The following is a 14,800-nucleotide window of genomic DNA, read 5'->3' as shown; positions in this document are numbered from 1 at the left end:
TCCTCTTGACTAGCTCTTATTTATACCTACAGGGACATTCCCAGTAACAAGTCAGGCCTAATTATTCATCAGAAGACATTAAGCGTTCCACTGATCTTAAAGAGGTACAGCATTAAACCACCACAAAATAATTGTCAATGTGCTTTTCTCTTCCTAAGGGCTTTAAGTAAGAACACTAGAACAAAAATGTCCTGGACATAATTTTTCTGTTTAAATCCATAGTAATTGTAAAGAGGTGAACAGCAAACAGATTTCAAAGCCAAGGTATAAAACCAACATCTTCCCGACGTCTCCAGTTTAAGTTCTATTGCTTATTGATCCGGCACAGCACGGATCATTTAAGAATATGTCCCAGTAAAATGTATCTGATTGCCATTTATTTTTCCAATTAATTTTTTCCTCTGGTGTTGAAATATTTCTTCTGTATGATATCCATTTTGTTTGTTATTATTTTCTGGTTTTAAAAATTCAAATCCATCTATCTTCACACAAAATTCATTCACATATATCCATGTTTTCTAGCACTAGTATTGGTACTTCTTGTCCCCACAGTTAAATGCAATTGTAACCTACTGGGGGCTGGTCTTATTGATCTACAACAAATGGAATTTACTCAGTTTTATACCTTCAGGGCTTAGGGATTCCAACTGGTGTGGCACACCACAGCATTTGTCCTCAGCAGCAAACACTTCCTGCCCACATTCCATTGTCTCCCAGGAATATCAAAACCAGGTTCCAGTTTGCAAATACAAAATGAGAAAGACGTTTCACATCTTAATTTAAGAGAAGAAAAACTAAAAGCCTTTATCTTATTGTAGTTTCAATAAAGGCACAAAATTTCTAAACCAAGTATTCCTTTCAGTGCTGTTCTCTTTTAGCCTTGGTCATCTTGTCTAAAGGCTTCTATATACTGTGATAATATGAACAATAGAAGAGTCTTTCAATTATAGTAGTATCAAATTTGGGCCATTTCTTTTTTTAGTGTATGTTTGTGTAACTTACAGCACAATGGGCCTCTAATTCTGACACAGATTTCTGGGACTACACTACAACAAAACCTAAAAAAGAAGTGAGGGTGAAGGTGCCACTGCGGTTACGATTAGGGCATTCTAAGCATGGGCATCAACCTAAACTCATCCAGAAGGGATTAGAAGACCAAATTGTTTACCATATAAGACAAAAACACAAAGAGTTTTTAATAAATATTTTTTCATGCTCTTACTAGATACTGACAACAATATCATTTTGTTAAAATATCATAAGAATAGTTTATTATCTCACAGCATTCTTTGAAAATCTAAACTCTCTGGAGTTCCACAGAACTGTACCATATAATTGACATCAGAACAGCATCCATCTGTTGTCCTTCCTAGAAAACTGGCACCTCAGAAATGAACTAAAGTTAACACTCACAAACACAAAAAAAAATCCCAACAAACACTTCTCCAAAACATGCTATTGCTCTACACGCAAATCTGATTCCCAGAATCCCAGAATCCTGAGGGCAGCTATTTAGGGGTGCCTGTGTCTCAGATGATATGTTCAACTCACAGTCTTGGCTTTTACATTGATTCAGGGTGGGTATGGGTACAGAATAATCTTAATCAGTGTAAGGAAACGAGTTCTTATCATAGTGGGGTTGGGTTCTGGCAAAATTCCAGTTGGAGTAATTACAGTTTGCCTTCCTGAATTCTCTTCTCCTAATTGCTATCTAACATAGGATTCTCTAACAAGGTTGTGTGCTTTTTCTAAGCTAAGAAGTGAGGAAAGTAATTCCTGGAGGTCTATACGCTAAACAGGAGAGATTTTATATATTATCTGTAAGTTACTCTTAAATACCTCTAGCTAAAACAAAATAATTTTTCTAAAAGGAATAATATGTTCTTACCACAAATCAGCCTCCTACTTATTAACAAAAATCAAAATGAACAAAACCCTACCACTTATTGATCTCTTTAATATAATTTGTTTACTGGGGCTTCATTACCTGACCACTGAGCCAGGCCTGAGTAGGGCACTGTCAGTTTAATTTTGTTCCAATAAGTACTGACATAAACCAAGCACCTATGTGGGTTGATGCCCCAACATTTAAACATCCTTTCTATACGACCTGATCTTAAAAAGGCTTTCCTTTCTTTAATGTTCACCTCCACCAGTTCTGCTAAACTGTATCCAGATATGAAACACCATGAAATTTCTTACAACCAAAGTTGAGTGACAGCAGAAGAACATGCACAAGGATATGGCTGCCAACCACTTTGTCTACTTCAGAGCCAGGTCAATAACTGACAGCCACACTCAGCCAGAAGTGCTGACCATAGATGTTGCTGCTACATAATTTGAACTGTGACTACTTCATGTGAAACACAAGGTCAAATTATACAGAACTGGGTGAAGGATGGAAGAAAACAAACCTTTTTTTTTATTATAATCTCTGAATACTTTTAAGCTTCTATGACAATTACTAGAAGTCCTCTTTCTTATAAGCATTTACCTTGCCTTTAAATGTGAGAAGTATTGCCCTTGACATATTGCTATAATTTACAATTATTCACTGATTTGTACCATTTGTTTGATGAAAAAAAACAGTGAAAGCTGAGGACATATAAGCACCAGTTTGATCATTTAGTGACACAAGCCCAGATATTCAGATGCTCTGCATCAGAAGCCATACTTTTGCTGCAATAGCTGACCAAATGGCCCAGGAAAGCTCAATCCTGGCTTTCTGGCCTTCTGTGGCAAAGAAGCCCAGGCACAGGTAATTAACGATGCCTGAGCTGGAACCCAGATATAGAACACAAATAAAAACTTTTAAAAACTGCACTCATGTACCATCTTTCCCCCTTGCATTTTGCAACACATTGTTTCTGTGTGAAAAGCTAGGAGCTAACAAAAACTTCATCAATAATTGGCTAACGTGCTTTACCACCATTCCTGTTTAAGTTACAATACAGTAACTGTTCTACTTTATTAAATGTGACATTTCCAGATCTTCTTCTATGTGATACAAGATAAAACTTTTAAAATATTTTTAAATTTTGTCTTTTACTCTGTCTTTATTACTGTGGAACAGGTCTTCAACCAGAGTAGATTCTTGTATATCATAAACTTCAATGGAGGTTTGTCATCTTTTACTAGCATCTTACACTAGCTGTTTTTGATATGTATTTAGGAAATTACAATAAATATTATCTATGTCTTCTAGGAAGGGAGAAAGCATAATTATCCCTTTCTAATTATTGCACTTTGGCTTCCTCACAATATTCACTTTTATGTTCCAAGGATATTTTACTGAATACTCACTATAAGACCTTCAACTGTGGCCACCCCCAACCTGAAATTTCATTTCTACCTAATCCTGCCTCATGCCATAACAGAGGAAACATTTTTTTTTTTTTTTTTACAAAATATATTTCTTTCAGCAAAACGTACACATCCCATAGTATTTTCTGTCATTTTAAAAAGCTTGTGTAGCATTGCACAGTGTGTGGGTACCTAAACGTGTAAGCATGCTAACACCCCCAAGCACATAACACAGAGCTATTATTGAAATCTTTCATTAAAAATTTGTAAAGGAAGTCCATCTGCCACAGCTCAGGATGTCCTGTTTCTGTGAGGGGCTTTAGCTACTGCTTCGCCATTTTCTCATTGAAAACTTAAGTAGGGGACAAGACCATTTAGTCTTGCTACTGTTAAACCAATCTGATTTGGAAAGGGTGTTTTGAAGGGTTTTTCCCTACCAGCTGGGAAACCTGAAGCACGGACACCTCCTCAGACATAGCACACTTAGTTTAGTGTCCTCTGTTCTGGTGTTGTCAATGGAAAGGAAGGGGGGAAACAATTTGTTCTGTAAGGATGGGATACATTCTGGTTATCAAGATAATCTCAAAATACAGCTGTTGTTCCCAAGCAATATCTGTGCCCCTGGTCATCTTTCAATACAAATAACACAACCTACCCAGGCCTTGTGGGCTCCGGGCAGTGGTGTTCCAGCAGAGCAGATGGTCTGGAGTTCTTTCCCTGACCTGGCCGGCTGCAGAAAGTAGCAGTGCTTCTGAGCGACCTGATCAGTCAGAGCAGGTGGGCCTCATCACACTCTAACCCAGCAAGGAATATGCTTGCTCCTCCCCTGTCAGAGGGAGGAAACCGAGATCCTTGGCTTCTAAAGTATTGGGGACACAATTTGGGGTTAGCATCTGCTCATAATATATATTTGCTTCTTTTAAGAGACTGGTTGCTTTGTAAGAGGATGAAAGCAGCTCTGTGGCTAGTTTGGATTCTGATTTTATTTTGAATTATTGAAAGACAAACAATAAGTTCAAACCTCAGGAAAATTCTTTCATGATTGATCACTGATATTTGTTTTACTTTAGTACTGCTCTCCAATTGTTCAGTTTTAATTTTACAGTTGATCAGTCTGCAAACTGTAGGAAGTCCCAAATCTCATTTCCACTGAGCAAGGGCTTTCCTTGTTTGTGTTCCTCATTTGGAAATAAAGGATTGTAGCCATCAGAGGTAACAGTTTACACTTACATACAGTGGTTACGAGTAACCACAAAAAATGTTATTGTTGGGGACAGGTATCAGACCTAACCAAACAAAACTAAATGCCACAAGGCTATGCCCTTCCACCAAGAAAAGAAGAAGAGGAGAGAAAGGGACAATGGGTGGAAAAAAGAAAGTCCATAAGGTGTCAAAAATGTCTAAATAAACCACCAGTGGGGAACACGGAGCAGAGAGCCCAGCAGAAAAAAAGAAGCTGGGGGTGGACAAGGGTCATTAATACAATTCCCTAAACATTTTATTCTTCCCGTGCACAATTCCTCTTCCCCACATTCTCCCTGCCTCAGTTAGCCATGTTTCCAAAATGGAATGACTGCTGGTGTTTGCCACAAGACAGCATTAAACTCTGCAGTAGGATGGAAAAGACAATGGGGAGGAACTGAAAATAAAATGGCTGCTCTATGCTATACCTCTCCCTTTCGGCATAGACAGCAGCATCGCCTATAATAAAAGAAAGAATGAGACAGTGCTACATTCATCCAACCATCCTACAGTCCAACAGGAACTGCAAGCCAGTTTCAATGGAGCAGAACATGAAACTGCCTTTTAGTCCCCCTGTCCCAAGAGGCAGACCCACAGCCTTCCTGCCACACTCAGAATACACTACTGGGCAGAGGGAATGTAACATTCCACGGTGGTTTAGGCACAATGTCCATCTGTAATACTCTTTGTGGGTCGTCACCATTAAAAACCTCCCTCTTGTTTGTACAGCTATAATACACTACATGCGAAACTGTAGAGGCACATTAAAGTGATATCATCATCTCATTCTTCCAAAAATTATTTCTGCCTACGTTTCTGTAAGGTGAGATAATTAACTTTGCCAAACATAGGACAGAGTGACACTTGCTGGATAAAGAGGCAGCATTTTAAAAAATTGGGCTGTTTGGAAAAATTGAAAACACATTGCACAGATAACACAAAATTATACTAGAAAATAAAATAATACCTGGTCAAAAGCCCTCAAACTTACATGACAGATACTCATTAAACATTTTAATAATTTTTTAAAATCAATATATTTCATTAGGCCTCACGAAAATGAAAGTAGGAATATATACAATAATACTTCATTTTTACTATCCATCCAATCAATCTGTATTTTAAAGCTAGGGAAATTGTGAAACACAAAATGGGAAAGTGACTGACCCAGAGTCACCAAGAAGCCTATAGCAATTATTAACAGAACCCAGCTCCTAGCTGTTTTTATCTTGATGAAAAGTGACCCACACAGACTGGGGAAGAGAGAGACCTAAAGCAGCAAAACAGAGATAGGATATGACACGGAAAAGTAACCACACGCTACATGTGATTTAACTACATTACCAAAACACAATCTTTTTCTTAAAGACCCTCTGCAGCATTTAGGCCTCTTGAATAACATGTTAGTTGTGTAAGATGCAGCGGTTTTGAAACCACTTATTTTGAAGTCATCCAAACCCAACCAAATACAAACAAAGTAACAACTGTTGCATTGGTTGTCTTCAAGATGACTCTGTACTTCAAATTAAGGGTATAAGGTTGCTGTTGCTACCTGGCACCTTTTGCTTTTACTTAATTTTTAAAATGTCCATTCTCATGAATGCCATGGCACTGAGTAAAAGGTTATTTGAGGAGACAGAAGAGGGCAACACACTAGCTGTCATTCCTTCCTTCCTGTTCTATAGTAAGGAGCATGCTGATGATATCAGGAACTGAAAATTCTCCCTTTTGGTAGATTAATCCATTGGAGAGCTTTACAGTAGACCAAAAAAATGAGCAAACGTACTTACCAGTCTAACTCATTAATAAATGTTCCCCGTGTAATCATAATGCAGGAAAAAGAAGGTTTGACATTCCTTTAGAGTGTAAAAATCGAGAATTTACACGTTTTAATTGTTTTCATAATAAAAAGGCAATATTACAAATATTTTTGAAAGATGAGGATTCTTTCATGTGTCGAGAGGTTTTTCCTACGGTCATTTCTATGCATGACACAGCCACACAGTGCCATCTAGTGTTCTGTGGCCATACAGGGAATAACGTTGAGAACTTCGAAAGTACATTCTAAATTATTTCACAATAATAAACACGGATTCGTTTTGTTTTTCAGAAACACAGTACTACGTGATAAAACAATCAAATCTAATAGTTAACAAGGCAGACACTATTCTGAACTACCATTCTTTTTCTGAGTAGCACTGAGGAAATCATTAGAAGAAAGCAAAAGAATGTCTGACTATAAAGTAAGCATCATTTAACTGTCATCAGTAGGAGATATAATCATATTTAGAGCATATAGTATATTGTAGAGTCACATATTTTATCAGCATTTAGAAGAAGTTTGATCAGGTATACCATAAAAAAAAAACCAACCAAACAAAACAAACAGAAATGAGAGGAGAGGGAGAAGGAGTGAACAACTACATAAAATGATACTTTGCTTTAAGGCCAAGTATTTGGTCCTTAGGGCTGAAATATGCACAGCAAATGCACAGTTAATTTCACACAGTTATCCAAAACCATACAATACTGATTTCATATTGCTCTGTTGCTCACAGGATTAGACCTAATTTTCTGCTGCCTCAGCACTCAAATTGTCCTTTTAGTTTTTGGATCCAAACTAAAACCATCCAAGCAATAGTCTACTTAATTTGTAAGTATCAATAAAAAATTCCACTGCCTACTTACAAAGTAAATGGTACTTGGGTTGGAAGTAATTCTCCTGCACTGAAGCACACAGGAAAAATGAAGTGGTCTCAGTACTGCAGCGTTTTACTGTAAAATACCATGTGGATTGGCTGCATCTCAATAATACCTTGTAAGGTTTAGGAAATCTTTGTGCTGTTTCAGAGACACAAAGGGGACAGAATCTAATTTTCTTTTCTCTTTCAGAGCCAGATCCTGAGTTTGTACGTGGCCCAAACTATTGTGTTTCTAATAAAAATTCAGAAGAAAATCATTGAGTCTGGTTAGTGACTGCCACGAAGACCAAAATATTTCCAGCAAGCAAAGCAGCCCAAGGGAGGACTTGAACAGAGGGAGCACGATGGTCTTAGATCAGTTTTGGCCCATTATAAAACTGCATCTTCAGGCTACAGTTACCTGAAATGCTATGACAAAATCTGGAGGCTTGCTGTTAATGAAAGGAGAAGATCCTGCTTCCGTTCTTTTTCCCTCAGAGGCTCTGGCACTCATTAGACCACTCTGTGACCTGATTCAGCTCAATTACCTGAAAAAAAATTATTCGTTATTTCCACTTGCATAATAAGCTGAGACTGTTTATGAAAAGATATGATGTGTGTGTATGGACTGGGTGAAAGGGAAGGAATCCGAATCAGGCAGCTCAGAATAGGGTGAATAAAAGGCAGGACCAAGACATTCCCCTTCTGCTGTGCAGTTGTAAAAAAAAAAAAAATAAAATCTGACCAGATACAAACATTTGGACTTCCAGCACTTTTAGCTTTTCCTCTTATTTTTCAGTCTACTTGATTGCTGTAAGGTTGTTTTTCATCTCCTTCCGCAATAAGGAAAGAATTCCACGCTTTGACTTTGTCTCTCGTACACTCATCCCCCTGACAAATGGGGGCACGCTGCATACAGTGCACGGGGCAGAGTTAGGCCTGTGTTTTTCATGTTTCTGTCACTAATATTTCCCCTGGCATGCTGGGCTGTCTGCTGTTTTTTTTCCCTTGAAACATTTTATAAAGCCACCACTAGATCTCTCCAGCTGCCCAGTTACATTATTTATTTAGATATGTAATATATGCCTTCACAAAGATCCAAGCACTTATTCTAGTCCAAATGTACAAACATTGACATATGTTAATGATCATATCATGTATTGCAAAATGGCATGGCTAAGCATACCGGGATTACGGGTACACAAGAGAAAGAGCTGTGGTAACACAGTGTACAGGTTTCTACCCATATACATACTTCCTGAAAACCAAAGAAGCATAAATGCAATTACTAATTCAGTGCACAATTTTAAAATAGTTTGTAAAGAATATACATAAATATTTTGCCCCAGATTAAGCAGGTATAGCACCAGCTGAATCATTTTTGTCCACACTGTTCTGGAAATCATCTAGTGACATCTCGTACTCTATTCAGACAGTTTGTCCAAAAATGGATGGGAGTCTTCCCATTAACTCTAGTGAGCAACCTAATAAATGTCAAGAGGTTTGCTTGGAAATAAATAGGGAAAACTATCTGATAAGTATTTCACCAAATTAATTCTAGGTCTATTTCTGTTTCTAGGATTTTCTTGATTTTCTTGGATAGAAAGGAAATAAGAATAAAGACAACTGGAAACTGTTCTTGTGAGATATGCTCTTCATTGAAGAGCGAAATAACCACTTAATCTTGGACTTGAAGACAACCTTCATATCAAACAGGTAAATAAAGTTGTTTGGCTAGCAAATCAAAATACTTCTACTTAAAACAAATGAAAAAATGTTAGATTTTAACAGCCTAACAGAAATGGCTGAGATTTAAACTGACAGTAAATTCTTTTAGCTCTGCTTCTGGGAGATAAAAATATCGTTTACTTTCTAAAGCCTTTTCTTTCGCTTATTTGATCATGAAGAGAAGATACTGTAGATTTATGTCTTGTTTGTACTGGAGAGCACAGCTGTTTTAGGTTTTCTGTCAGACCCCCAGGATCTTGTCTTTATAATGACTTTTTAAAATGCACAGTGGGTTTGCCTAAGCAAATTTAATTTGTATTACATTCTGGATCCAAAGGGGGAAAAAAAAGGGGGGAACAAAAAAACCTCGCCACAAAACCCTGCCAGCGCCACCTTTAGAAGAGAGGGGATTTTATTTTAAATTTTCTTTTATTTATTATTAAAAATAATATAAATATAAATAAAATAATTACATAAACCAGAAAAAAGTGAACTTGTGAAAGAATACCAGAGACAGATGGAGTATCAGAGGCAAAATGAACATGAAAAGGGAAGAGCATGCAGTTAAGTGTGGTTTTGTGGCATCACTGAGCAACAAGATGGCTGGTTGTGAGGTAACTGCTCTTTAAAAGGAAAAAATAAACAAACATAAAATTATGATGGAAACTGAACCAGTTTGGGCAAAAATTAATCTATTTAACTGTAACAAGTCATCAACAGAAAAACATATTCACCTACTCCTGAAAGAATTGAAGAATGAAGTGGTTGTGTATGTTAATAAAATCACCCATTATGAGACGAGGCTGGAAGAAACAAAATTTTGCAGTTACCACTGAATAGGTATTAGAACAGTTTATAAATAGGATGATACACTTCTGTGTCACGTAAATTCACTGATGAAATAAATAAATGAAAAACCATAAAATGAGGCAATAGCCCTGATGAAACTTGGATAAAAAAAGCAGGAAAAACCTATCTCCAGACTACTTTGGGAGAGTGACAAAATACAACAAAGTGTAACTAGTAGACACTAGTTTTTATGATTTGGATTTTTATGAAGCCTTTGACAACAGGCCAGGCAATACACATAACACACATCTAGGTTTAATCCAGACAGTCTAGGTTTCAGAGTATTCTGGCAGGTGTCAGGTTTCAGTGAAAAACAGACAAAAGTACATTTATGAGAGAAAGGTATTGACTACTTGCGTTAGCAACAGGAGAGAAGGGGAAAACTATAACCTTTGAATTGGAGTGTGCCATCTCCTCCAAACATTCCTGTTCCCAGAGAAAGAAATAAACCAACAAATCTGCCAGGATCCTTGCTCTGTCCTTCTACTGCCTTCTACTGTGGAAATAAAGGTATCAGATACATCCCATCCTGCCCACACATAACAATTTGTGCTGGACACCAAATTTAGTTTGCAATGCCCTGGTTAGTGCTTGGCTTCAGATGGACAGGACTTTAAATAGTGATGGAATGAGAGGGAGGTTAAAAAATGATTAAGAAGGGGGAAAACAACAATTACTCAAATCCTACCTTGCCATGAATAATACTGAATATTTATTATTATTTTTTTCCTGACAATTCATTTTTAAAAGATAAGTATTACAAGAGCAGAAAGGAACAATAAAATTTATTTGAAAAATATGGATTCTTAATTCAGAGCTTGCTGAAGTCGGGAAGGCCTTCCAATGGCTTTAATGGGCTTTGGCTCAAGCCCTTATAGTGTAGCAAAGAAAACAATATAAACTGAATTGGGATTTATGTCCCTACTATAAATAATGTATGTAATCTCAATTACTGGAGACAGTATTTATATATATCTAATTTATCATTATTAAAGTGAGATTATGGCAGCTTTATGCGAGACAGAGGCAAATCTGGGTCATTAATGAAAACAATTCATTTACATTATCCACTGTAACTACTCAGGCGCTTTCATTCCTGCTTAAAATCTCAACCTTGCCCCCCTGTGGCCCATAGGAATATAGCACACACGCATAGTATAAATTCACCTAAAACTAGACTGAAAATTAAAAATAAAGAGCACATATAATTCTTTTTGTTTTGTCATGTTTCCTTCAAATTTGAAATACAAAAGTCAAATAGTCAAGGCACAAATAAAACCTAGAGGGACATTTGCTTTTCAATCTATGCTTACTATTAGCACTTGCTAAAACCGACAGCACCAAAGAAAAACTTGGAAGACTTTTGCATAATGTTTCACTCATTCCCTTTCACTAAGGATATTTACACAGGCGACAGAAGGCAGCTGTTCATGGAGGATAACGGCTACAGTTGACCTCAATCACTGCAGCTTCAGTGGGCATCTCAGCTATTGTCTGTAAAAATGGGCTTTGTCCACAGAACTACCTTTAACTCTGCCTTCAGAGGCAAGTTTGGCCCAGCACACCCGGACAGAGTTCTACAGCCACATTGATCTGTCCCTGCTATCAAGTATCAAAATGAAATTTGAAAATAAAACAGCTTCAGATATGTATATTGTCTTTAAGATAGAAAATAGTCACTTTGATGTGTCAGCAAAGGCTTATGCATCATCTGCACCACCATCAACGAAATCACTACCCAGGGCTTTGTGTGGCAATGCAAATCCATGGCTACAGACCTTAAAAGACAATTCAAGAGAAAATAATATTCTCTCCCTTAAACAAAAGAAAATGGCAAATAAGACACTTGCAAGCAATAAGCCTGAAAATAGACAATCGTATTACAAACGACCACCCCAATAATTTTAGCAAAAAAATACTCCATCTATGTGTGTGGGGAAACAAAATCAACCACATCTAATATATTATTCCTTTAAAGACTAATTTGATGATATAATAAGGTTTGTGTCACCTCTCTTACTTCAGCGCTCCCTGCCTTCTCTGTGAAAAATAATTTCTCTTCAGACTAATCCATGCAGGTTTAGTAAAAGGAGCTTCCAACCTGGTCTATTGTGTCCCTCAGAAAAATGCTCCACAGGACTGCCAGATTCTTTCTTATCAGGAACAGGAGAACCAACCATTAATTTTAAAAAGGTCGTGTCATCAACTGTGGACATGTACGCAGCCTTACCAGGTTCACTCTGTTTCTTCTTACAGCGGCTGAATGCACAGTTACCAAACCTTATATTTTGTATTTTTCACTCTATTTTTTTCCAAGAAAGAATTCTTCCTTCCTAACAACTTCTTACTGCTAATTTGACATATTTATTATTCAGAAAGCCTGGTAAACTACAGCCCCTTATTTTGTCAATTAAATAGGCAAAGCAACAATGCAAGCTCTTAAGCTCCCCATTTGCTTTCTCTTTCCCCAAGATGTTAACCAAACTGGTTCACTTGCAGCAGCCATCTGATCCTTTTGCCCTCCTGAAACTACCAACAAACAGGAAATTAATGCCAATTGTGGAGGTGATTTTGTATTGACACTTTTCCAATAGAATTCAGACTTAGACCACCAATATGTTTCACAGGGGACATCCACGTGTCATCAGATGGTTGTAATTTTCCAACAGCAACTGTCCTGGGATTCATTCAAAACAGTAAGAAAAGCTAAGAAAGATTCTTTATTTCATTATCATTCATCATTTATATCATATCATTCATCACTGGTTCTTCAAGATGGTGGTGTATTTTTTAAGTATACCTATATAGAACATCCTATTTAAAATGGTTACTTCAAATATACACCATAAATAAAATATAATCAACCTATCCAATATAAATTGCTATTATTTTATAAATTACGTTAACCTGCTATACTTCCATCTACAGTATAGTTAGTTAATATTTCTTTTCACCCCACCAGCCAAAAGGCTAATCCTCACAGCAGCTGTTACTACTCCAGTACAGAATGAATGTGAATTTAACCTCTCCTGGATATAGCCTAATAAATTCTGTTGTTTTTCTAAGCACTTCAGTGAATTAAAATGGACGTTGGCTTGCCATCCAAATTCATGAACAGGTCTGAAGTGGCTTTTAGGCAAGTCGCCAAATAACTTCCCAATTCCCTTATAGGGTATAGCTCTCACTCGAGAGATCTTCTGAGCAAGAATTGAAAAACAACATCTTCTCCATTTCCTCAAAATTATTTTTCATTTTCTTAGCATTATTTAAATAAATTAAGCACAACATTACTTTAGAATAACATTAAGGGTTCGTTTGCACTCTTCAGTTCTCAATGATTTCAACTTAATTGCACCAATACAAATGTGAAAAGAATATGCCCTCCTACAAAGGCCAGGATATAGAAAAGCTTGAATATAAAATGTTATATGTGTTTGGATATTGAATAGGCTGAGGAAAATAGGAATAGTCCCCAGTACAATGAAAATCTATTACTAGAAACAAATATATTTTTCATCTGATGCTTAACTTTATCCTAATATATGCTATAAAGTCTTTATTTTCTCCAAGATCTCAATCTCCATTTTCAAAAGTAACATAATTTAGACTTTGATTTGACAAAGCAATGAACAACTCACTAAACTTTAAAACAATTGGAAATCTACAGAATTTAGGCACATTACTTGTGTTTCCGTATCTCACCTTCTGGAGATGAAATATTTCCTATTTCAATGGGAAGTCAGCAACCAGTTTGCATCCATGTGTGGCTTTGAACATTTTAAAATTCAAAGCATTCAGGGCCCCTGTATGGAGACTTGTCTGCTGATGGTAGGTTTTCCTTCTGTTTCATGCACCCCTAACCACAGTCTGTAAGACTGAAATTCACAATAGAAGACCAGCTAGAGAAAACAAAGTTCAAGTAGTAATAAACTTTCAACCTGTTGAAATAGACTCAGTTATAAGAAGTTATTGTTTTAATGAAATAACATACCAGTTTCAACTTCATATCCCCTCTTCACAGCCATCAGATCTGATCTGCCGTATCTGTTGGATATAAAATTTAATTTTGGTTTTATGCTTGAGTACAGTTATTTATTTTCTCTCTTTTACAAAAACGCTAAAGCTCCCCAAACATGAGAAGACTAAACTCATCACCACCAATGGCAGTGACTCCTTTTACCAGATTGAGGAAAGCAGTGCACGGAAGAGGGACAGGTACTTCTCAGGTCGTATTTTCAGGCATGAATACTCATGGCTTACTTGCTGTGTCCTTTGGAGTTCCCCCAGATTATGGGCCAGATGGAAAACCTGCTACCTGACAACCAGACTCCCCTTTCAGTCACTGTGCAAGTGCCAAGTTAGCAAAGAAAGCCACACGAGGTTTTTTATTTTGCATAAATTACCACAGTATTTCTCCCTCTCAGGCAGACTGCCCAAGAACCAGGGCAGGCAGCTGCCGGCTGACCAACCGGAGGGGCATCAGACCAGGCAGCTCTTCATCAAGCGCACCCACCTACCGCCTCGCACCTTTCCTAACCCCTGAGCACTTGCAGTTTACCAGTGGTTTAATCGCGCCAGTGTGCACGATGTTCTCAATTCCTCTTTCTCCCTACTACTTTGTCTCCCCTCTAATCAAGGAAACCTGCCAGCCTAGAGCCCTGCTCCGTCCTCTCGCCGGCTGAGGGAGCCGGCGGTCCCTCCTGCTCCCGCCGCCGGCGTTGTCCCAACTCTGGCAGGAACGGGCTCGCACCCTACCCCGGCTCTCACCTAATAACACAACCGCAATGGGAGCGGTTTTTTGCCTTTTCCCCCTGGGCGGCCGGCCCGGGGGACACCGTTTCTTTCTCATTGAGGCGGGCTCACCGCCCGGGGCCGCCGCTCCCCCCGGCGGCGCCGCCCTGGTAGGGCGGCTGAGGCGAAGGGAGACTCCATTTCCCGGCGTGCCTCGAGGAGCCATCCGGCGCGCGGCGGCGCTGAGGCGGGAAGGGGCGTGTGTA

Source organism: Vanellus vanellus (assembly GCF_965231255.1).
Source record: "Vanellus vanellus genome assembly, chromosome: 8".
Classification (NCBI taxonomy): Eukaryota; Metazoa; Chordata; class Aves; order Charadriiformes; family Charadriidae; genus Vanellus; species Vanellus vanellus.
This window is presented reverse-complemented; position numbering follows the sequence as displayed.